Source organism: Eretmochelys imbricata, chromosome 6 (assembly GCF_965152235.1).
Source record: "Eretmochelys imbricata isolate rEreImb1 chromosome 6, rEreImb1.hap1, whole genome shotgun sequence".
NCBI classification, from domain to species: domain Eukaryota; kingdom Metazoa; phylum Chordata; order Testudines; family Cheloniidae; genus Eretmochelys; species Eretmochelys imbricata.
Window position 1 is genome coordinate 114435990 of NC_135577.1, and position 22995 is coordinate 114458984.

Sequence of the window (22995 nt, forward strand, 5' to 3'; positions counted from 1 at the left end):
GGCAAAATGAGGACAGACATATGGATGGATTTTAACCTGCAAGTCACAACCTTTATTAAACTTAAACACAGAGTAGGGGCATTACTTGCCTATCACCCATACTCTCCTATACCAGGCATTTAATTGGTTCCAGTGTGGGGGGTTACAGGGTTCCTACCATGTAACCCATAACTTGGGGTAGGCTTTTCTAAGTTTACCCCCCAGGATTCAGCTCTCTCTGAGACCTACTCCTGTCCCACGAGGTGGACAGAGGCTGCAGAAGGCTGGGACCTCCGCCCAGGAGGGCCAGAAGGTCTTACCCTATCCTATTAGTCCAAGGTCCATTAGCAAAATCCCGGGTCTTTTACCTCTGGGAACAGTTCATTTGATATTTTTAACCTCACTGGAGACTGGCTGCAAGTTGTGACAATTTAACAACACAACCAAGTACCACAGTTAGGTGCTAAGTGCACTTAACTGACTGTGGCTTGAAGGTGCTGTGAGGAAACCAAAAAACTCCCCAGTCCTCTGCCAATTGGCCTCTTGCCCCAAATGGGTGATTGGCTAGAGCTGCAGCATCTGTCCAGCTGGTTTCCCATTGCTAATTCAGGGTAGGTAGGGTGGGTCTGGAATGGAGCCAGAAGAGGCTCCACGTGGCCTCTGCTCCAGGTTAAATCCTGGGAGAAGGGAATGCTGTCCTGTCAGCACCCTTCCTCACCAACTGGCCAATGAGTGCCAGAGAGGCCAACGCACAGGGAGGATCTACCTGGTGTCCCTAAGTGAGTGATTCTGTCCATCACTGCTGGGGCTGTCCACTTTCACCACGAGTCCCATCATGTTCCCCCACCCACTGAGGTGCATGGGTAGCATGTCTCGTGGCTTTCATGAAATCTCACCAGCCTCACATGAACCTGTGGTCACTTTCTTTAATGTAATTGCTGGCGTCACACATTCATTGTGTGAAGGATGTTGTGAATCTGGACCAAAAAAAAAAAAAAAAAGGCTAGGTACAAACTTAATAGGCAATACACTTTCTTCTAGTGTCACTGATATAATTGAAAACCTGCTCTACCCTCCTGCCAATGACCCCTAATCAACCAACCAATCAAAAAACAAACCAAAACCGAACTCCAATAACAAGCACAACAATTAACCCTGCTCTAAAATGAGTTTTTACTCTGAAAATGGAGAAGAGGAAGAGACTCTTTGAAGTCCACGAGGGACTTTGCTATTGTTATTTTTTTACCGTGGAAGGCATTCTGATACTACAGCAGTGGGCAGCAGTATAAAACTCTTAAGAGCTTGGCTACACTGTGGGATAATGCACACTAAAGGGGTGTGGTTTCTAAAGCATATTAACATATTGCACATTAATTGGTCTGCAAAAAGAAAAGGAGGACTTGTGGCACCTTAGAGACTAACAAATTTATTTGAGCATAAGCTTTTGTGAGCTCACGAAAGCTTATGCTCAAATAAATTTGTTAGTCTCGAAGGTGCCACAAGTCCTCCTTTTCTTTTTGCGAATACAGACTAACATGGCTGCTACTCTGAAACCTGTAATTGGTCTGTGTAGACCCTGCTAAATTCCTTAGTGTGCTGAGTGTTACATTAAATTTGACTAGGGGACTTTTTAGTGCACACTAGCAGGGTCTACACAGACTAATTAATACACAACAAGTTAGGGTGCTTTAGTAATCACACTCCTATAGTGGGCACTGCATAGACAAGCCATCAGCTATTATCCCTTTACCAACAACTTTATAATGGGAAGGTTAGTATAGTTTTTAATACATAGCTAATGTTCTTCTTATTTATTATTTGTATTGCAAACGTGTCTAGAAGCCCCAATCTACTGGACAAGAGAGTCCTAGCCCCAAAGTGCTTGCGTAATACACTGATTCTTGAAATCTGTAATTGTTGCTATGTTGAATGGCCTTAGGTACAAGAATCCAAAACTACTTCCTGCAGCTGTGCTCTTTTGGATGCAATGCCGTGCTCACCAAACCCCTCTGTGGACACTCTCACATCCATGGGAATTCACAGAGAGTCTGGGAGTCACCTAAAAGGGTGTGTGTGAATGGCCTGCCTAGCCTGACCTCTGAGTGGCATGCCTTACCCTGCCCTGCCCAATGGGAAAACCTTACTCGGAAACTCCCACTGTTTTCAAAGTAGTGCTAGCCCTCCTTGGAGTTCCCTGTGTTCATATAGCTGATAAACCTAGTTCAGTGGTTTTCTGAATCTTGTTTAGCCAACAAAAAACTTCTTAGTTGCCTTTTGATCCCCTTGCCAGACCTTCAAGTCTGTTGTTCACCCTCATTCTAGTGTCTAGGCCTGACCTCACCATGGAGTCCTTCTGGAATCCTTTCATTTCATGTAGAAGGAAAGTTAAGGAGTCCTTGATTTAACTGTCAGGCACCGATGTGTTATGAAGCAGTGATCCTGTACCCTGGGACCAAGATTGCCACCTTTCTAGTGCATCTGGTCTTCCCAGTCTATTCCCTGTGCCCTAATTACTGCAGCACTAGTCTATTCCCTCTGTTCCCAATGGTTTTAAAATCTTCACTGTCAAATATGAGACTCCGCTCAGGCTTTTATTACCTGAGCCGTAGCAATTCATGTAAGCTATGAAAAATGAGTATCTTCTCATTACAGGGCAGAGTGGCTTTCCAATATTTCAGAACTTACACATTTCTGCTTTCCTGTCAGAATCCTCCATGTAATCAGTGAACTAGTGGCAATAAGTGCCTGCTAATGCAATGTAAGTATGCATTAACCACAGGAGGAAAAGAACCCAACAATCGGCTCAGGGCTTCATCTTACAAGCTCTACTGAACCAAGTTACAGCAATCATTTACATTTGGATCTTTCACCCCGCCCCCCCCCCCCCCCCCGGAGCATTTGCATTGGGAAGCTTGCGAAGTTTTTCAGCGTAAGTGTGTTGTTATCTGATTAAAATATGACCCTATAGATCATTGTTGCAACCACTGTTATATATTTGCAACAAATCTTGTACAAAATGTGGCACGTAAGATGTCTATGAAAAGGTTATGATTTGCTGGTTATGATTATGCTACCTGTATGCATATATCATTTTTGTATTTGAAGTTATGAGTATTGGCTCTACACCTGTATTTCAAATGTTTGCTCCTGGGGTAATGCTCACAAGGTAGCTAGCCAGCACATCTTGGAGGGACTATTCAAATTGAGTGGCCCATCGAAAGAACATTTAACTGACAATGGACCTTGGGAGACACCTATCTACACTTAATGGAATTTCCTGCTGTGACTAGGCAAAATGCATGGACATGTGACTTGCCCAGGTGACTCCAAACTCCACCTTGTTGCTGTAATTTTCCACAGTAAGAACAATGGGATTCCCTCCACATGGCAGAAACTATAAAAGGCCCTGGAAATACCTCCATTTTGCCTCTATCCTGCTCCAGCCTCTCTCTTGCCCAAGCCTCTGGATTATGAATTTATACTAATGGGTGCATTCTAACCAAGGAATTGAGGACCTTCCAGTGATTTGGAAGGAACCAGAGACTTATCGAGCTGACAGTTTATTCCATCACTGCTACAAGCCTAAACCAAGAACTTTGCAATTACTGTACGTATTTGATTCCTTTAACCAATTTTAACTCTCACCTCTCTTTCTTTCTTTTTATAAATAAACCTTTAGATTTTAGATACTAAAGGATTGGCATTAGCATGATTTTTGGGTAAGATCTAAGTTATATATTGATGTGGGTGTGTGGCTGGTCCTTTGGGATCGGAAGAGCCTATTATTTGATGAGACCGGTTATAAAGAACCACTTATCTCTAAATCCAGTCTTTTTGGTGGTGACATAAGAACTGGAATGCCCAAGGAAATTACATTTATGACTTCTTGTTAGCCAGTGTGGTGAAACAGAAATTTACTTTTGCTGTTGGTTTGGTATATCCTATGGGGGATTAGCCACCGGTCTTGGGGTGTATATGCCCTATTTCTCAGCAGTTTGTCCTGAATTTGGCATCCTCTGTTGTGACCCGCTGAAGCACTGTGTTACAGCAAGTAGTTAAAAATTGCTGCTGGAGCCAAGGAAATCTCTTTTTGGATTTGTTCAATCTACCTTTGGTGTGTGTGTGCGCGCTTTCAGCTTGCAGACAGGCAGCGAGATCCTCAATGGGTGTAAATCAATATTTGAAGTCAATGGGCCCCCTTAAATTTATATTCGCTGAGGATCTGGCCCAGATGGCAGTATAGCGCTGCACTTGGAAAACCTGAATATGGCTGTACATGAAGGAAAGCTAAGCGTGATGTTAGTAGTCAGTCCCATTTGCTTTCGTGTGTCCAGGGCTGCTGGAGAATGGTGCCCATGGACTCATCTGACCTACACATTTTATCTGTTCTATACTGGCAGTGTGAGGGTTGGCTCACAGCCATTACCTTCTCTGAATGTTTGAGGCTGATCTGAGCCACGGAATGTCCGCTTCTTAGCATTTCAGCTGAGGGTGGCCAGTAAAATGTATAAGCGTCATGTTAGGCACTTCTGTTACCGAGCCTCAAATGGAGCAGCCGGCTCTAGGACTTGAAAAGCCGTTCTTTCAAACCAGACCACCAGAAGAAGAGGAGCTGTTGCAGGCACACTTTGCAAATGTACCTCCTCTTTCAGAAAAGTGAGGGGAGACAATCTAGTTTCCGTGGGTGTCTGAAATCGAGTGAGATGGGGATGCTTTGCACCAACGTGTTGACAAGCATATATATGAAGTGAAGGAGGGGATTTCATTAAAGTTGGTTTCATAGCTGTGATTCCTTAAATTCTTTATTCCAGATGATCAGATCTCGTAGACAGTGGGCCTGCAAAGCATTACTTGATTACAGACGATATGGAGGTTCATAAATCCTTGATGTGCAAAGGACACATGAAGGAGGCAGCTTTTATTCCCAAACTTGTTGGGGTCGTATACCCTCAGCCCTGTTTTTGCCTGAATACATGTGCTTTAATGAGCGATTGGGACAGAAATGTTAATGGGAAGATCATGCCAAGTATAATCCCCAGGCCCTACCCATCTTGCAAATTGGATGCTTCAGATATTAAGCTAGCTTGAAGATGAGGGGCAGACCCCACTTGGATGCCACATGGTTTAGTGAATAGGACCCAAAGCTGAGTCAAGAGAGCTGGGTTCTAGTTGCAACTCTGCTACTGACCTGCTGTGTGCCTTGAGCAAGTCCCGCCATTTGCTATTTACACTGCAAGCTCTTCAGGGCAGGGGTTGTCTCTTAAATGCACTTGTGCAGCACCTAGCACAATGGGGCCTGATCTCAGTTGAAGCCTCTATGTGCTCCTGAAATATGCATAATTATAAGATCCTCAGCCACTGTAAACTGGCATAGCCCCTTTAACTTCAATACAGGTGACACCAGCTGTGTCTCTAGCCCCAACTTCTCATAAAATAACATAGTTCTTTTTAATCTAGGAAAGGTAAAACATTTCTTCTTTTACACCCTCTGACAAGGGAAGTGACTCAATTCCACATAAGCTCAGGAATCCAAGCTTTGCTAATGGCTGGAAATTGATTAAACACACACAGATGGTTGCTGAGGGGAGCGGGTAAACTTTGCTTTGCTTCAGCTATTAGTTTTTAAAGCAATGAAAGGTCAAAGTAAACCATCCATAAACATGGCAGCGATTAACACATCACAAAGGTTATTACACAGCATGTAATTATTCAGCCTGTGTCACATAATAAAATCATAGGGCAAAACCTGGCCGGAGCTTACTTGCATTGGAAGGCACATACACACACACACACAGTTTTCCGTGATGTATATGAAGCTTACCTACAGCTATGTAGAAATTTATATTTATTTATTAAAACATTGGCTGTTTAGAATTTGGTTGATTAGGGGTTCGTCACTCAGCCATTGTTAGAGTTGTGTGATCATCCTCCTAAGAAGGAAGTAGAACATAGAATGTGATAATGGTCATGTCCGATGGAAATGCCTTTGGAAAGGCTGTCTAGCATGGCAGTTGGCTATGCCTTTTTGCGGGTATCTGTGGTATGAAAGTGTTGCCATCTGTGAGCAATGTTGAGTAATGCCAATAATAACGTTATAGTGAAAAGAACTGAGCTTTCCATTTCAGCCACAGAGAAAGCGGCCAAATTTCCAAAGGAGCTAGGTATTTTGGAAGCTTTTGATGTATGTTCTTTTGAAAATCTGGCCATAAGGAGAGCTGCTGGGTACTGAAAATATGGCTGTAATTGTGGGTACTGAGCTATTGAAAATCTGGCACCACACCATCCCATTGTCCATTATACCATACCATACCACATCATTGTCCATCATGCCACACCATCATTCATTCTCTCTGTAAATATTCACTACACATCCAGTAAGCCATGCACACTTGTCAAACACCGGACCTTTTATTTGCGTTTGAGATCAAAGGGCTTCTTCTTCATCGTCCCCTTTATTGACTAAAGGCAAACCCTATCCCCAGGAATCATGGTGTACAGATTATTGTCTGCAACATAATCTCTTTCTTCTGTCTTTGGCAGGACAGTTTCCAAACCCAGAAATCTAAACACTGAAAAACAAATGTTGCCTCTTCTGTTCCCCAGATTCTTTGTTTCATTTACCACTCTGCCAAAGCTAGTTACCAGCGTGGCAGCTGATGAATAAAGAACAGGCTGCAATTTGCTCTGCACCTTAAGTACTCCTGGTATAGCCTTTACTATATCCCATGCTACTGGTGCCCTCTCCCCTAATATGTTCTCTGAAACACGCAGCTGTTAATGTGGCTGTTACAGTAAATCCGCCCCAGAAAGGCCCTTTTAAAAGTTCATTCCCTCTGCTTGCTACAAAGACAGCACTTCCACTACCAAAAGATGCAGGGCCGGATCCAGCTCTGTGCCATTGGGGAAATAAGTCAAAATGAAACAGGCCGGCATTTTTGAAACAGCACGCAGCCATTGAATAAGTGCTCTCATTCTGGGGTTAGGTAAACATCAAACCCACTTAAACATTGCTAAGAATATAAGTGGAGAAGAAAGCAGCAGGTGAATTGCAATGCAGGCTAATATTTGGTTTTGATTGCTCTGAACATCTAAGTACCATCTTTCCCCACAATACACCTAATTTCATTTATACCTTCCTAGAGGATTTTCACACTGTAAGACCCCTTCTCTCTAACAAGCATTGGGCGTTGCGCCTTACCTACAGCTGTATTCTGCAGACAGGGCAAGGGAGAGAATGGGGATGCCTGGTGGCATTCGCTGCCCTAATAGGTTGGTGTGCCCAGCAGCTCAGCCACACGGTAGGCACGAACAGGGAAGGGTCCAAGGCACAGTGAAGTCAGTGAGAGTCTATCCATTGAGGTCAAAGGGCTTTGGATCAGGCCCACAATGGAAAAACTGACTCTCCACCAATAGTTCTGCCAGATCATAGAATCATATAATAGAATATCAGGGTTGGAAGGGACCTCAGGAGGTCATCTAGTCCAACCCCCTGCTCAAAGCAAGACCTAATCCCCAACTAAATCAGCCCAGCCAGGGTTTTGTCAAGCCTGACAGTAAAAACCTCTAAGGAAGGAGATTCCATCACTTCCCTAGGTAACCCATTCCAGTGCTTCACCACCCTCCTAGTGAAAAAGTTAATATCCAACCCAAACCTCCCCCACTGCAACTTGAGACCATTACTCCTCGTTCTGTCTACTCCTTGATCTGCTAAACCTTAGTCAGCTACTGGGGAATGGAGGTGACATTCACCAGGGGATGAGAGGATGGCCTGGGCTAGCATAGGTGAACTCAGGGAAAGGGAGGGGTCTGTTTCAAATTTTTGTTTGGGACACCTTTGAATAGCATTATGCCCCTGTTTGTACATGTGGATCGAGGGCAATATGGTCCCAATGCTAAAACACGGTGTGCCAAATTCCCGCCCTCACTTATACCTGACAGCCATTCTGGATTCTCATTAGTTCCGAAGTACTCGCTCATCTCCCTATTACTGGCTGGTCTGGAGTCCTGTTCTTCCCATTGCACAAACCCACCCAGCCCCTTGTAAGCAAAGCCAATGATGTCTGGGAATTGGCTCTTTCCCAGAATGGGGATTTCCTATTGGGAACAAGTGATGCTTGAAAAATGATGCATGAGAGGTAGAAATATCGCAGGGAAACAGGAATCTGCCTCATCTCTTCCTGGTCCCCTATTTGATTACATATATTACTGAATTTGTTCAGATGATTAGTGAGACAAAAGCAGGAAACAGAATTCTTACATGGGGACTGTACACTGTCCTATTTGAGGCTTGCTGTCCACAAGAAATATGGACTTGGACACTTAAAATCGCCTTGGATGTGGCTGAGGATGGAAGCTTGCACTGCAAATCACAACATCTAGACCTGGCCTGTTCTTGGGATTGGCTCCTGTTGCAATCACCCCTGCAAATACTTAGGATTATCAAAGCCACTATAAACTAATTTGCACATGTGCAGCCATGCTAGGGCTGGAGGACGAACAGCCGAGATCCTTGGTGTAGACAAGGCCTCATTCTGAAGAGCTGCCTGAACCATGAAGCCTCTCTAATGTGTTTGGCCATCATGCTGAAGAAACCAGGGTAAGAAGGAGCTACGTGAATCTGGCTTTGATGGATAGGAGTTGGTGTTGGCCCTTGGGATGATTTAGGTAATCTGCACAGTAATGGAAATCCCTCCTTGGGAGTGGGATTCGCAATTGTGAAAACTCTCCAGTTTAAATGGGGTTAAGCTGGCACTTGCCAACATGCCCACCCAGTCCCCTTGCCAAACCGAGGTGAATCCCTATAGCTGAATGTCACAATGGTCCCTAGTTGACAAGCCAAGCTTGGATTCCCTAGAATTCTTTCAATGTCTCCCTTTGACCTTACCTGGTAAAAGGGGTCGAGGAGAGTCTTGAATTCTGAAAGGTGGTTGCTGGTGGCCTGAATGATTTCATCCATCGTTTCACTGCACAAAAGCCATTTACTTTGTGTGAACTTTCTAAAAATAGGCTGAGGAAAGAACATGCTGTTCAGCTTCTGCAAAGCAAAGTCTAAATGCAAATATGTACATAGAGATTTAACATCTTATACAACAGGTGTGCATGGTGCTGTACAGAGAAATTAAAGATGGCCTGCTAAAGGAGAAGGGGTGAATGGGGGTTGTGCCAGTTGTCTCCTTACTAGTAAATGGCAATGTTGTTATTTATGTATTTCCATTAAATTAGCACGGAGAGGTACCAGCTATTGCCCCATTGAGCCGGGCACTGCACATACACCGAATAAAGCATAGTCCCTGCTCTGACCATATAAATAGACACAAAAGACAAAGAGTGGAGAGAGGAAATATTATCATCATTATCCCCGGTTTACTGTGGGGCAGTGAGGCATGGAGAGGTTGTCAGGATCCGTCACCAGGGTCAAATTGTCAGTGAGTCTCTGCTCCCATTTAGGGAATGAAAACAATTGTGAGTGCTGCTGGACACACTGGAAACATTGTCTCGAGTGACTTGGCCAAGAAATTATGTGGCAGAGGTAGGATTTTAACCCAGGTATCTTGAGCCTCCCCTTAGTGCCATACCCACCAAAGCATCCTCCCTCTCAGACATGAAGAGCACTGGCTGGATGCATAGCTGAATGGCAGAGGTTCAGCAAGGAGGCGTACAGGAGCAATGATGGCAATTGCAATTAAAAGGTCGTTCAGCTGAGTGACTGAAGGTTTGGAATAGCAGAGCCCCTCTGAAGTATCACTGGGAGGCAGAAGGAGAGAAAGACCATGGAGTGGAAATGAAACCTGCCAGCAGAGAAAGGGACACAGAAACAGAGCCCAGAAAATCAAATGAAGGCTTACTGGTCTTGGAGAGACCTGGTGGGACTGAGGGAGTCAGGGATGGTGGATGTTAAAGATGGGAGATCAAGAAAACCAGCAAATTATCTGGAAAGAGCCGTGGCACATTAGCTCAATTGCAAATGTAGGATTTAATTCCAGCCTTCACCAAAACAAAGGGGAAACAGATGAGACAGGCTAATATTCTGGCAGCACCTGCCTTCTTCTGAAGAGGCAGATGCTGCTAAGATGTTAGCCTGTTACCCACTTTTGTTTTTCCTTTTCTTTTTGTGGTGGATTGAATTAAATTTGGGGCTTAATACTGACTGGCTGTGCCAGGGCTCAGCTCTTGATGCTAGGTTTTATGAATGTGTTTAAAAATTCCATAGGGTTTGGTCTTACTAATGCCATTCTCTTTTGGTTTCAGAGTAGCAGCCATGTTAGTCTGTATTTGCAAAAAGAAAAGGAGTACTTGTGGCACCTTAGAGACTAACAAATTTAGTTCTTTTGGAACTGGGCAAGAGGTGGCCTGACAGCAAATAGACAGAAAAGCCTCGGGGGGATGGAAGTGAGGGTGGGGGTGGAGAATGATTGACCTTGAGTAGGGCTAGCACACCAGAGAGTGAGAAAACTTTTATCAGTTTGTGAAAGAAATAGGCAGCAAAATTGTAGAGGTGTAACCCAGTTGAACAACATGTTCCTTCCTCTGCTTATGTAAAGAAACTCTGGTAGGGGGGAGAGGGTGTAGCAGGCCAGAGTTGTGTCACTGACAGAGTGTGATAAACACAAGAAACTGGGACCACTTGGTAGCTGTGTGAGATAGAAACATCCCTAGCTACAGATAGGGAAGGGGAAAGTTTGTTAGCTGGGAGAAGGAGGGACAGGAAACTGCTGGTTTCAGGGAAGAACAATGGAGCCACCCTCTGGTTGCCTTAGGGCTCGGGTAACATTCCTATGGCTGCAACCCCCTTCTATAAGCCCCCTACCCCGGGCTGGGTATGGTCACCCTGCTAGCAGAATGGTCTGGAGGAATGGGCACAGGGCCACGTGTCAGGCAGTCTTGAGCACTAACCATGGCTCTGTCAATGACTCACCAGATGGCACTGGGCAAGTCACTTCACCTTTCTGTCTCAGTTGCCCCATCTATAACATGGGGACCCATTTACCTCACAGAGGTTTCGTGACGGTTAATTATTGTCTGTACAATGTTGTGAACATAGAAAACACTCTAACAATCCTGCTTGCTTTACCCCTCTGAACACCACCACTGAATCGATGGGCCTATCAGATGGTGGTCAGGATATGTCCCTGTATGTATTCTCATGGGTGGTGAGTATAGTAGGCCAGTGGAGGCTAAGCCTCCCCAAAGAGGACGCGGCGCAGCTCCCTTTGGAGATGTGCTGGTCCACTGCCTTCAGAGCGCTGCTGCCAAAAGGGTGCTTGGGCCGTGGCCCCGCTCATGCTACTCCTCTTCCTGCCCCTGCTCTGCCTCTTCCCCTGAGGCCCCACCCTCGCTCCCCCTCTTTCCACCCCCTCCCCTTCCCCCAATGCACCCCCAACTGCCACTCAAGCCTCTCCATGCCAGGTGGGAGGGGGGGAGTTGAGGGTGGGCACAAAGAGGCATGAGTGGAGGTGGGGCTGCCCTCGGGGGAAGGGGTGAAGAAGCGCTAGCAGCAGGCGTGGGGAGTCTTGGGGGAAGTGGTGAAGAGGTGTGAGTGGCAGCAAGTGGTTGGGTGGCTGGGCGGGTCCTTGGAGGAGGGGGCAAAGAGTAGAGCCCGGCGCGGATATAAAGTGGTATCCGCGGCACTGTAGGTCTCTACCGGGAACCGCACAGGTTAGAGCAGCAACATGTTGGGCCACCACTTCCAGGAGCCGGTGCCCTGCACCGGTAGCTCCTCCAGTGTGGCTGTAATGCCCCCAGTCCCGCTCACTGGGGTGGGCACCATACTTACTGGAAGCTGTCTATGGTCACACTAGTGTGTGCAAGTGGCTCACATACCCCTGGACAAAAGTCCCTTCCATGCACAAGTGGTGGGGAGCTTTGGAGGAGGGAGCAGAGCGGGACCTTGGAGGAGGGGGCAAAGAGTGGAGGCAGGGTAAGGAGTGCAGGGTGAGTGGAGCGTGGGCAGGGCCTTGGCGGGAGGAGGCTGAGTGGGGGCAGGGTAGGGAGCGTGGCCCACACTTCTAGGGAGCTTCCGGCACTCCCACCCAGCCTCCCCAAATGCAGGTCATGCATCACCAAATATAATAATATTTTCCATAATGGCAAACTAAGCCCTGAATAATCTGTTCCTGAAGCCCTTATTTAGTCAAAATTCTCATTGGCTTCTTGGGATTTGTCTGAGAAAGGTAATGCAGCATTGTTACCAGTATGTGCAAAACTACAGAATATCATTTTTAATAATGTATGTTTCCATTTATACTACTATTATTATATACAAAGAACCTTTTTACTCTCTCTAGGCACCAAGGGGGCTATATATTCTATACTCTAATTCTGAGGCAGGGCGAGTAGCCAATGATACAGTGGACTCTAGGGCAAAGACTAACATTTGCACTAAGCAGCGGAATATATAGGCATGCAGAACCTGTGTTAGGCTGTGAATTTCTATAGTGCCTTGAGGGGGCCTAATTTCTTTTGCACTGCATGAACAGTTTGGGTGAGAAGACCAGGTGGCAAAGCTGAACTGCTGTATCCTGCACACACACACTGTGAAACTAGAGAGAGGCCGAGTGCCCTGGGGAGTCCATATAAAAAGCTGTGTCCCTGAAGTTTTTGAACAAAGAAGTTGTGAGCAGGCATGTTGCCTAGAAATGGAGCTGGTGTCTTTGTCTTTTTCCCAGCAAAGCAGTGTAAATATCTCTCTTAATTCATATCTTTTTCTTAAAAACATAAAAAGCTCTCTGTTACTTTGAAACCTGGGCATCATGGCTTTCCTATCTATTTACATCCAGCTCTGATTTTTGCACTAGGTAATATTTCTTGCCTTTCTGGTTAGCAAAGTGTATGAGAAACCCCATGAAAATAGGGCAAACGTTTACTGCTCCGGGCTCCTCTCAGTCAGCTGGATACATTAGTCAATCAGTGTATTTGGTGGCTCATTCAGATTTAAGAACCTGAGGCCTGGTCTACAATACACAGGTTGATTCAAGGCAGCTTATGTCAATCTTGCAGTGGAAGTGTCTTCATTTAAATTTGGCTCCCGCTGACGTAAGTGCCCTGCTATTCCTATTTAATAACACCACCTCCCTTAGCGGCGTAGAGTCATGGTTGATGTAGTTGGGTCAATGCAGTGAGAGCATGGATACTGAGTTACGTACATTGACAATTACTGGCCTCCAGCAGCTGTCCCACAATCACTGACCCTGACCGCTCTAGTCACTGTTGTGAACTCCGATGCCCAGGGGCCATGTGGACAGGAAGCCGCCCCTTCTCATTAAAGTCCCACAATTTTTTGAAATTCCTTTTCCTGCTTGCCCAGCTTGGCGAGCACACCTAGCAGCTCTCCATTGTTGAGTGTAACTGTCCAGTTGACCATGGCTGGCTACATGCACCAGACGCACTCCTGCCAGGAGATACTGGATCTCCTGGGCCTGTGGGGAGAGGAGACTGTGCAGACACAACTCTGATCCAGCTGAAGAAATGTGGACATCTACAAGCAGATTGCTTGGGAGATGCAGGAGAAGGGCTACGACAGGGACCAGCAGAAGTGCTGGGTGAAAGCCAAGAAGCTGCAGCAAGCAAACCAGAAGGCCAGCTCAGCACAATTGATCGAGTGCTGAGCTGCAGACCTGCCACTTTTACAAAGATCGGCATGCCGTACTTGGCGGAGACCACCACCCCTAATAGCACTGTGCACCCGTCTGGGATCCCAAGTCACAGGCCCCTGCCCTGAACAGTGAGGAGGAGGAGGAGGAAGAGGGGGAGTATGGGGGAATCCCACTGCACAGCAAGGCAGGACCTGTTTTTGACTCTGCTACAGTGGTGGCTGTGTGCTTATGTAACTTAGGTTGGCATAGCTTTGTAGACATGTCCTGAATAGAATACACTAAGTGTGTTGTTTAACTGAAATTCAATATTAAAGCAGCTGATAGATAAACTTCCTGCCATTTGCCACTCCCACTTCTCTGAGAAAGAAACCACCACCACAACAAAAGACAAGATTCTTTGAATTATTTAGAGTTGCCAAAGGTGTTGCAATATGAGCTAATTAAAAAAGCTATCTGCAATGCAATGCTATAAAAGAATAATAAAATTCAAATCTCATTTGTTCCACTTCAGGTTCCTCATATGCACAAAGCTCTATAAAAGACAGCATCTGTGTTCACATTGTATGCTGAAAAGATATCACACAGCCACTAATTCAATTGACATATTTAACCGTTCATTGTAGCATATATTTCCATTTACTAGATTTTTTTAGACCCTCTTAGTGCTTCCCATATAGAACATGATAAAATAAGATAGAGCTGTTTACTTCCATAATGAGATTGGCAGGGGAAACTGACAGAGCATTGAGCTGTCAGTTTGAGTGCTAGTCATACTTAGAGGTTTAAAATAGGATTTTTAAGCATTCGTTCCAGCCAGATATTGTATTTATACCGTGCTAGTTATAAGAATTTGTGTTGCAAAGGAAAGTATGATGGGATATTATCTTATTCAAACCAACAATTTAGAGATCACTCATCTGTTATGATTTGAAATGAAATAATATATTGTAACATCAACAGTGCCCACAGCTATCTGTTAAATATTAAACATTTAGAATTTGGTGATAAAAACTGAGGCCACGTTTTGATTTTCAGTGGGCGGGATGTAGGGATGATTTTATACTCCCATTCCCCACACAGTGCAGGTCCTTTGCGTATGTACTTAAAAAGGCAAGCCTTGACTGCTCAGATTATTGTTTCATATGACAAACTCCTATTTAAGTCAATGGGAATTATTTGTTTAGGTTAGGATTAGGTTGGAATGTACAAATGGCACCCGCAGAAAAGGCACGTGGCTTGTATAACATGAGAAGATTTATACAAAAGACACAAGTCTCATAAGCAGATTTTCTGGTCAAAAACATTTCAAAGTAATTTTGAGAATTATATTATTCGGAAAAAAAATCAAAATGAAATCTTTGTGGGGGAAAAGTTAATTTTTGCAAGCTATGGAAAAATGCCCACCCTCTTTTTTACTTTTTCCCCTCCTCCCCTAGAAAAGTGAGAAAGCGTTTTTTTTAAAAAAAGGTGAAATGTGATGCTTTCATTTTTAAAGATTACACTTTCACTTTGAAGTGTTTCCTTACCACATAAAGGTGAAAGTGTTTCTTTTTCTCAGAGCACTTGCAGAAAGAAAATATCACTTCTGCTAAAAGCAATCGCTCCAACTGGCAAAGGCTGGAAACCAGTCAGACGGTAAGGGAGATGCAGGATTTGCCACATTCTTAATTTTTTTGAATTTTTCCATGGGAAAACGATTATTTCTCAATGGGAAAATTGTGAATGGAAATTATTCCCTTGGAAAAAAAAATATCCCATTTTCCAGCCAGCTCTACTGGTGAAGCTGGCTCCTGTGGCATTTTCATCATACTCTCTGTGTAGGGAACATTACTTTAACTCTGCATAGTTTGTAGTGGTTCAGATTTTGCCTTCCCTGCCCTAAAGGGGACAGAGTGAATGGTGAGTGGTATGTGGGGAGCATTACTTAACTAATACATTTCCTTGTTTTCTAATGATTATTCAGTGTTGTGTTGAGTGTATTCTCTTGTTCTGAAAGATTATTATTTTCAGGTGTCACCTTCTTCATTCTGGAGTGTGATGAGGCATTACTACAGAACTTTAATTCCTATTTAAGGAAGGCTTTCTTAGTGCATATATTTGTTTTCAATTCAATGTGCCTCATTCAAGCTCTCTGTGTTCATAGAATCATAGAATATCAGGGTTGGAAGGGACCTCAGGAGGTCATCTAGTCCAACCCCCTGCTCAAAGCAGGACCAATCCCCAACTAAATCATCCCAGCCAGGGCTTTGTCAAGCCTGACCTTAAAAACTTCTAAGGAAGGAGATTCCACCACCTCCCTAGGTAATGCATTCCAGTTGAGATAACGTTACCCATCATAGATTATCAACTATGACTGAACCTTGCCCAACTAAAGAATGGCCCTCTACCACTTGAGCTAAAAGAACTCCATTAGAGAGTAGCATTAGCAGGTTCTCATTCTCTATATGGACTACACACCCTCACTGTGATAGACAATTGCTGAAGCACCTTTACACTTGCACAGGAAATCCCAGATCAGAACAGATGACCCAAATATTTGTTATATTGGGATTCCCACAGGCACTGCTTTCCAGATGTTACATATCCTTTAAAAATCATTTTCAAACGTTTCTTATTTTGAAAACAAAACAAAAACACAAACAAAGCAATTTGACACAATTTTTGATACTTTTTTAATAATGATTTCATAACAAATTGTAAAAATCAAAATATTTCCATGAACCATTTTGGAATTGAATAAAAAGAGCACTTTTTAATGGGAAAAATTATCTGAAGAATTTAAACCAAAGCTGGGTTTTGGGGCCAGATTCCTGTTAAATCTGCTTTACACCAATTCGGGGGTGCAAAGCATGCTTAAATCTTGCTTGTCCCCTCTCGTAACTTCTATGCTGCTCTCCCCTGTGTAAGTGGCATGTTGAGGTAAGAGGGAGCCTGGCAAGAAAGCTGTTTTGGAAAAGCTGAAAATCACGCCCTCAGTTTCTAGGCTGAGAACATTTGATATGGCATCAGTGAGATACAAACAACAGAGAAGCCCACGGAGCCATTTTGCCGCTTTGCAGCAGAAAATGCGCTTTCCTACTAGCAGGGGGAAAGCATGTCGTGGGGTTCTTTCCTAGACGGCCATTATCATGCTGCTCCTTGTTGGGAAGTTAGCTGCAGAAGCACAAGAACCTCGTTATTCTTTGCAATGCCCCAGATTGCCAACGCTAACCTTTTTTTAGGTGGGTAGTATTTGGACTAAAACATCTTTGACCCCTTAAGCATGGATATCTGACAGCACATTGCAGAGGCCGTACAGAAAGGGGGAGTCCTGCTGATTATCTGAAATATGGTGGAATAGAGCCACATGTATTGCTCCGTGTGGCTGTAAGCCCGACAGTCACCAAGCACATGCCATTTCTCTGGGTTCAGTTTTCAGGACAGAGTTCAGTCTTTAAATTGATCACAATACAGATGATACGGTCAAGACTATGAGCTTCCTCCAGCTTCACTGAACTCAGTGGGAGTCTTTTCATTAATTTCAGTGGAGGATGGCTCAGTCTCTAAATCCTGCTCTCACTAGGACAATGACAGGGAGTGGAGACCTGGCTTGGTGCATCCTTGGCAAAAAAACAAACAAACTGTTGGCTTGCTACAAAAAGTATTCCTCATGTCAGGGCATTTTCCTGAAGCCAGAAAGCTCTTGTTGCTGATCACAACATAACCAAATAATACCTTCCACAACCCTCAGGTCGCTTCCCTTAGGGATCTGACATGGAGCCCAGTGCACTGGCCCTCTCTCCTCGTCTGCTCTTCAGAGCTTTGGAAAGACTGAAGAAAAATGTCCCTAGCTCATGAGCAAGGGGGAAGAACTGAGCCCTATGTTGTTATTAATTATTATTAAACTTTTTCTGGAATAACATCACAATACTCCAGTCACTAGAATGATTTTTTAAATAAATTTTGGTGCTTAAAAAGGATTTTTTTATAAACTCCCAATTTTATTCCTCGTGTGCTGTTCTTCTGTATCTTTGAGTAGAAGAATAAGTCTAATTCAGAGAGAAATCAATTCTTATTCCCCCCTGGGGGACTCATCAGCTCTACTGGCCATGATTGCTGATAGCTTTAGAAAGACTTGCCTTTATTAGCTGCAACTGCAGGCATTTGCTTCTGCTTTTGGTGTGTACACCATATCCTAGTTAACTTCTAATTGTAATTTGGGAGGGAGGCAGTGGAGATGAATGGCTTATACATAAATATATTCTCAGGCTGCTGTTGCTGGCCAAAGCACTCCTGATAACACAAGCCGCTTATTTCTGAGTTTACTCAGCACAAGGCAATTACCACTGTAATTGGCAACATTTGTTAATTTCAAATTGGCTTCATTTATCTTCAACAGCATAACTATGAGGGATAAACTAACACATTGATATAAAATCAACCTCCTCCCGACACAAACTTTTGCCAAAAATAGGAACTTGAACCTAAACTGAACCTTTGTTCAGACTCACAAAAAAAGTCTGATGAATTCCCAGTATCCCCCATTTTAAATCTCATGTCCAGGTTCTGACAAGACCAAAAGGAGTACTAATCTCACAGGAAAGGGTGATCTCATCGTTTTTTTTTTTTAACAGCCCAACCAGAAGCTGGAAATACCAGCAATCTCATGGGGGGGATCCTGTTTTGTCATGTTTCCAGTCCAGTTTTACAGATCTTTACAGAATTGGAATAAAGTCTGGATAAACACTCAATCTTTTGGACGCTTTTCTGATCCATACCTCTAACCCTTGTGAGTTTTGTACTTCAGTGTTACAATCAGAGCTGGCCAATTCTGTTTTGCAGTAACTTGGAAGGTTTTGAAATTTGTTTTCATTTTGGAACAAAACCAAAACCTTTTGAACATATTTGTGAAAATAGAACTGTGTCGGGGAGGGGTGTATGTATGTCTCTTTAGGCTGGTGGTTAGGGCACGAGGCTGTACCTGTTCCATGAATAAAAAGACGATATCGGTCTCTGTAGGGTAGCAAGTCAAGCACCTTTTAGGAAGTCTGAATTCACAAGCACAAACGCAGAGACGACCCATACCATAGTGGGGGGGCAGAGTGAGGGCAGCGACTTCAGCAGATGTTACTGAGCATGCTCAGTCCATATGAGCATGCTCAGTACAAGCCAAGCAGTAAATCTGGAGGCACGTGACCCCATATGCCTCCTCATGTGTCACCTCTGCACAAAAATAATGAGTAGAACCTCATTCTCCTCCCATTTACGCTACTTTTACGCTGACATAACTTCGCTGACTGCATTGGAGTAACTCCTTATTTGCCCCCAAGTAAGATGAGAATCAGGGAGAAAGAGTTCATTTTTACATAAAATGCAGAAAATTACAGCCTACAAAATATATGTACAAAGTCATAGTGGAGACCCCAATTTTGATTTGTCTGGTAGCAATGGAACTATAGAAAATGACCAGACTTTCTCTATGCCTTTTCTGACACAAAGAGCAAATGGATCCTTTCCATATGAATTACTGTGTTTTTTTACAGTTACAGAGCGAGAAAGTGCAGAAGTGACATTTGCAAGGGAGAGAGCACAGTGTGTGTTTCTCCTCTATTGTATGTTACAGTGATTCTTTCCAAAGTGGCTGCTGAACTCTGCACTCAACTGTAGTTCTTAGAAATGCAAAGATGCATTGTGCTGCAAACAAAAGTTTTATCACAATATTCATCCCACTCACTACATAGATTTTAACAAGAGCTGGTTAACACATTTGGTTTTTTTGCTGAAATTTTATTTGGGTGAAATATGTTGCTTTGTGAAAGCTGAATGTTTCCACAAAATTTATTTGTGAAGGTTTTTCGGTCTGGAGAGAGCAAGTGGAAGTCCCTGCTCTTCCTGATTTGGAGTGATCTGGGATGGAAATCTACACTCTGAATCAAGCAGGCAGACAGTTGAACCTGAGCAGTTCTAGCTGCCTCATGCCCTCTCATCATCAGAATGCTTCAGCTCTGACGTGGGAAGATCACCTCTCAGACAGCTCCGTCTCAGTGCACGTTTACGCCTTGGCTTCTCTTCTCAGTCTCCCCAGAAAACTGTTCATGACTGGTGGCATTTTTTGTGTGTGTGGGAAGTATCAGTTTAATGGGAAATTAACTGACCACCAAATTTATTTTGCACAAGCCTTGGAACAGCCGTCAGATGGCAACAGCTTTCTGTGGCTATTGACCTACGTCAAAAGACTCTATGTCCTGTTAACAGTGGCTTGAGCCTTCCAGGTCCTTTTAGAATAAAGGGCTTGTCTGCATCATGGCTGGCTGTTATTGATGTGATTAAATTATGGCTTAAATGTTGCCTTTTGTAGTGTGCTCACATAGGCTGGATACTTTCATATTTCACCTTTGATCATATGATTCAACACAGAGTCCTGACTGAGGGCAGTGTACTCCTAGCACTTCCCCGGGAAAACAGAAACAATTAAAGGCATGATCCAAAGCTCACTGAAGTCAACGGGAAAAAATCAAAGCATATGCCATCAGAAACCATGTCCTTCCTTTCTTCTAAACCTTGTGCTCTAACGTTGTCTTAACATTGTGTCCTGTCCAAACTTAGCCCTCAGTCCCGCAAGCTGATCCCATGGGTGCAGAGATTTGACCATGCAGGACTGGGGCCTTAGACTCTAACCTCAGGGCTGAGACTGTGTTATTTGTCTGTGCAGCACCAGGTACACATGCATTGCTTTGGAAATAAAGTCAACCAAAATAAGAATAAACAACAGTCTGAAGTCATGCCTCAGCACTCTGCTTAAGCACGTGGCTAACTTTAAGCATGTGAGTAATCCCATTGGTCCCAAAATAGCTGGAGACCAGTTGTGTACTATGTGGTTTTCAAACTTTTCTTCTGGGGACCCAGTTGAAGAAGATTGTTGATGCCTGCGACCCAATGCAGCTGGGGATGAGAGGTTTGGGCTGTGGAAGGGGCTCTGGGCTGGGGCAGGGGATTTAGGTGCGGGAGGGGGTCAGGGCTCTGGGTTGCAGGCGCAGGCTCTGGGTTGGGACTGGGGATGAGGGGTTTGGAGTGCAGGAGGGGCTCTGAATTTGTGGGGGCTCAGGGCTGAGGCAGGGGGTTGGGGTGTGGGAGGGGGTCAGGGCTCTGGGCTGGGGGTGCAGGCTCTGGGGTGGAGCTGAGGATGTGGGGGTTGGGGTGCAGGAAGGGGCTCCAGGTTGCGGGGGGGCTCAGGGCTGGGGCAGGGGCGTGGGGTTGGGGCACATGCTTACCTCCAGTGGCTCCCAGTCAGTGGCGCAGCTGGGGTGCAGAGGCAGGTTTCCTGCCTGTCCTGGCACCGCGGACCGCGCTAAGCCCTGGAAGCAGCCAGCAGCAGGTCCGGCTCCTAGTCAGCAGCTTCGTGCAACTCTCACCGGCCCCCGCCCCCAGTTCCCATTGGGAACCGGCCAATGGGAGTGCGGAGCCAGTGCTAGGGGTGGGGGCAGCGCACAGAGCCCCATGGCCCACCTGCCTAGAAGCCAGACCCACTGCTGGCCACTTCCGGGGCGCAGCGCAGTGTGAAAACAGGTAGGCACTAGCCTGCCTTAGCTGGGCAGCACCGGGGACGAGACTTTTATCATCCTGGTCGGTGGTGCTGATCAGAGCGACCCAGTGCCTGACCCACGACCCAGTACTGGGTCATGACCCGAAGTTTTAAAAACACTGTACTGTGTCATTCATTTAGCAGACGGAAGAAAATACCATTCGTTACACCTAGATGCAGCAACGAACCAATTATCTTTTGACAAATATCGATTTCACGCTTTGCAAAAGCGGGGTGGGGAAGAAAGGAAAACTTCTACTCATAACTGAGAAAATGTTCTGAATAAACAATCTGTAGGTGCAAGGAATTCTGTACAGGAAGACTTCTGAACACCAGTACTGCATACTGAATAGACATTAACTTCTTTTATTTAGGGCTTGTCTACACTTACATTTTATAGTGCTCTAACTTGCTGGCTCGGGGATGTGAAGTGGAGCAAGTCGCAGAGCTTTAAAGTGCTAGTGTAGACAGGATCCCAGCGCTCGGCACTAATCCCCTCGTGGAGGTGGCGTACCAAGAGCGCTGGGAGAGCTCGCACTGCAAAGCGCTGCCTTGGGAGCGCTTCCGCAACAGCGCTGTGAAGTTTCCAGTGTAGCCATGCCCTGAGTTGTATCGTGCTGAATGCACCATAGCAGCTACGGACTTATTTGCAACAGGCCAAATTGTGCTCTCTGATTTATGCATAAAGTTCCCATTCAAGTCAACGGGAATTATGCATATATAGCTGAGGGCAGGATTTGGCCCAAAGCCAGATAATATACCGTAACACACCTAAAGCTATCTTATGTGGAACTCCTTAAAAGAATGCTAGTGCCTCTTGAAATCTTACCAACTATGTTGTCGTTTTGTCAGGAATGAACAAAGTAAAAGCAAAATTATAGCCCACTGATCACTATATGTGGGCTCAGGAAGGAATTTCCCCCCTAGGTCAGATTGGCATTGACCGTGCGGTTTTTCTGCTTCCTCTGCAGTGCGGAGAGTGGGTCACTGGCTAGGATCATCTGGCTGTATGTCACTTACTTCCCTGTCATTGCCGTGGCCTCGGACATTGGTGGCTCCTCAGTCCCTCCTGTTCTTTGCCTGTGGCACGGAGTAGTTTAGTCTCCTTTGGTCTATCTTTTGCTGTTGGGGTTTAGAGGGCGGTGTTTGGTGGTCTGTAATACACAGGAAGGCAGACTAGATGAGCTGGTGGTATCTTCTGGCCTTAAACTCTATGAGTCTATAAAATTAAAGTAAAATAAATCTCTCCCAGCCAGCCTTTAGGCTTGCTAGAGTTGGACCATTGAGGGTGTACATTCCATCGGAAGGTCCTTAGCTGCTGGTCTTGGAGAGTAAATGGTAAGAATTGACCGTGAGAGCCTCATTATTCTTATGTGACTCATCGTTAGGTTTTGCTTATTGGCCCACCAAGAGCTTTTCAATGCAAGCTGAGGAAAGAACAGGCCTCTCAGAAAATTGTGGCAATAATAGAGAGACAGATTCAGAGCCTTAATCACAACACACTTTGAGGGCGTGATCCAAAGATTATTGAAGTTGGGGTTGGGGGAGGGTTTTTACATGGACTAACGATCAGGACCAGGCCCTGAAGCCGCAAAGGAGAAATAAACCCCACATAAATGGATAAAAAAATCCCTGTTTGAAAATGAGTTCTGGATGGAGCTCAGGAGATAAAGCTCAGTTGCCCCATAACATCTGATTTCTGCTGACAATGCTGCAGGGTTCAATAAATACACATAATCTGAACATTATCATCAAAAAGCAGCCTTATGAAAGCTACACAGTTATTTTTGTCAGAGGCAAAATTCAGCAGTAGGATTTTGCTCCAGGCAAATTCCTACTGTCCTTCTGCAGTGACAAGTTTGA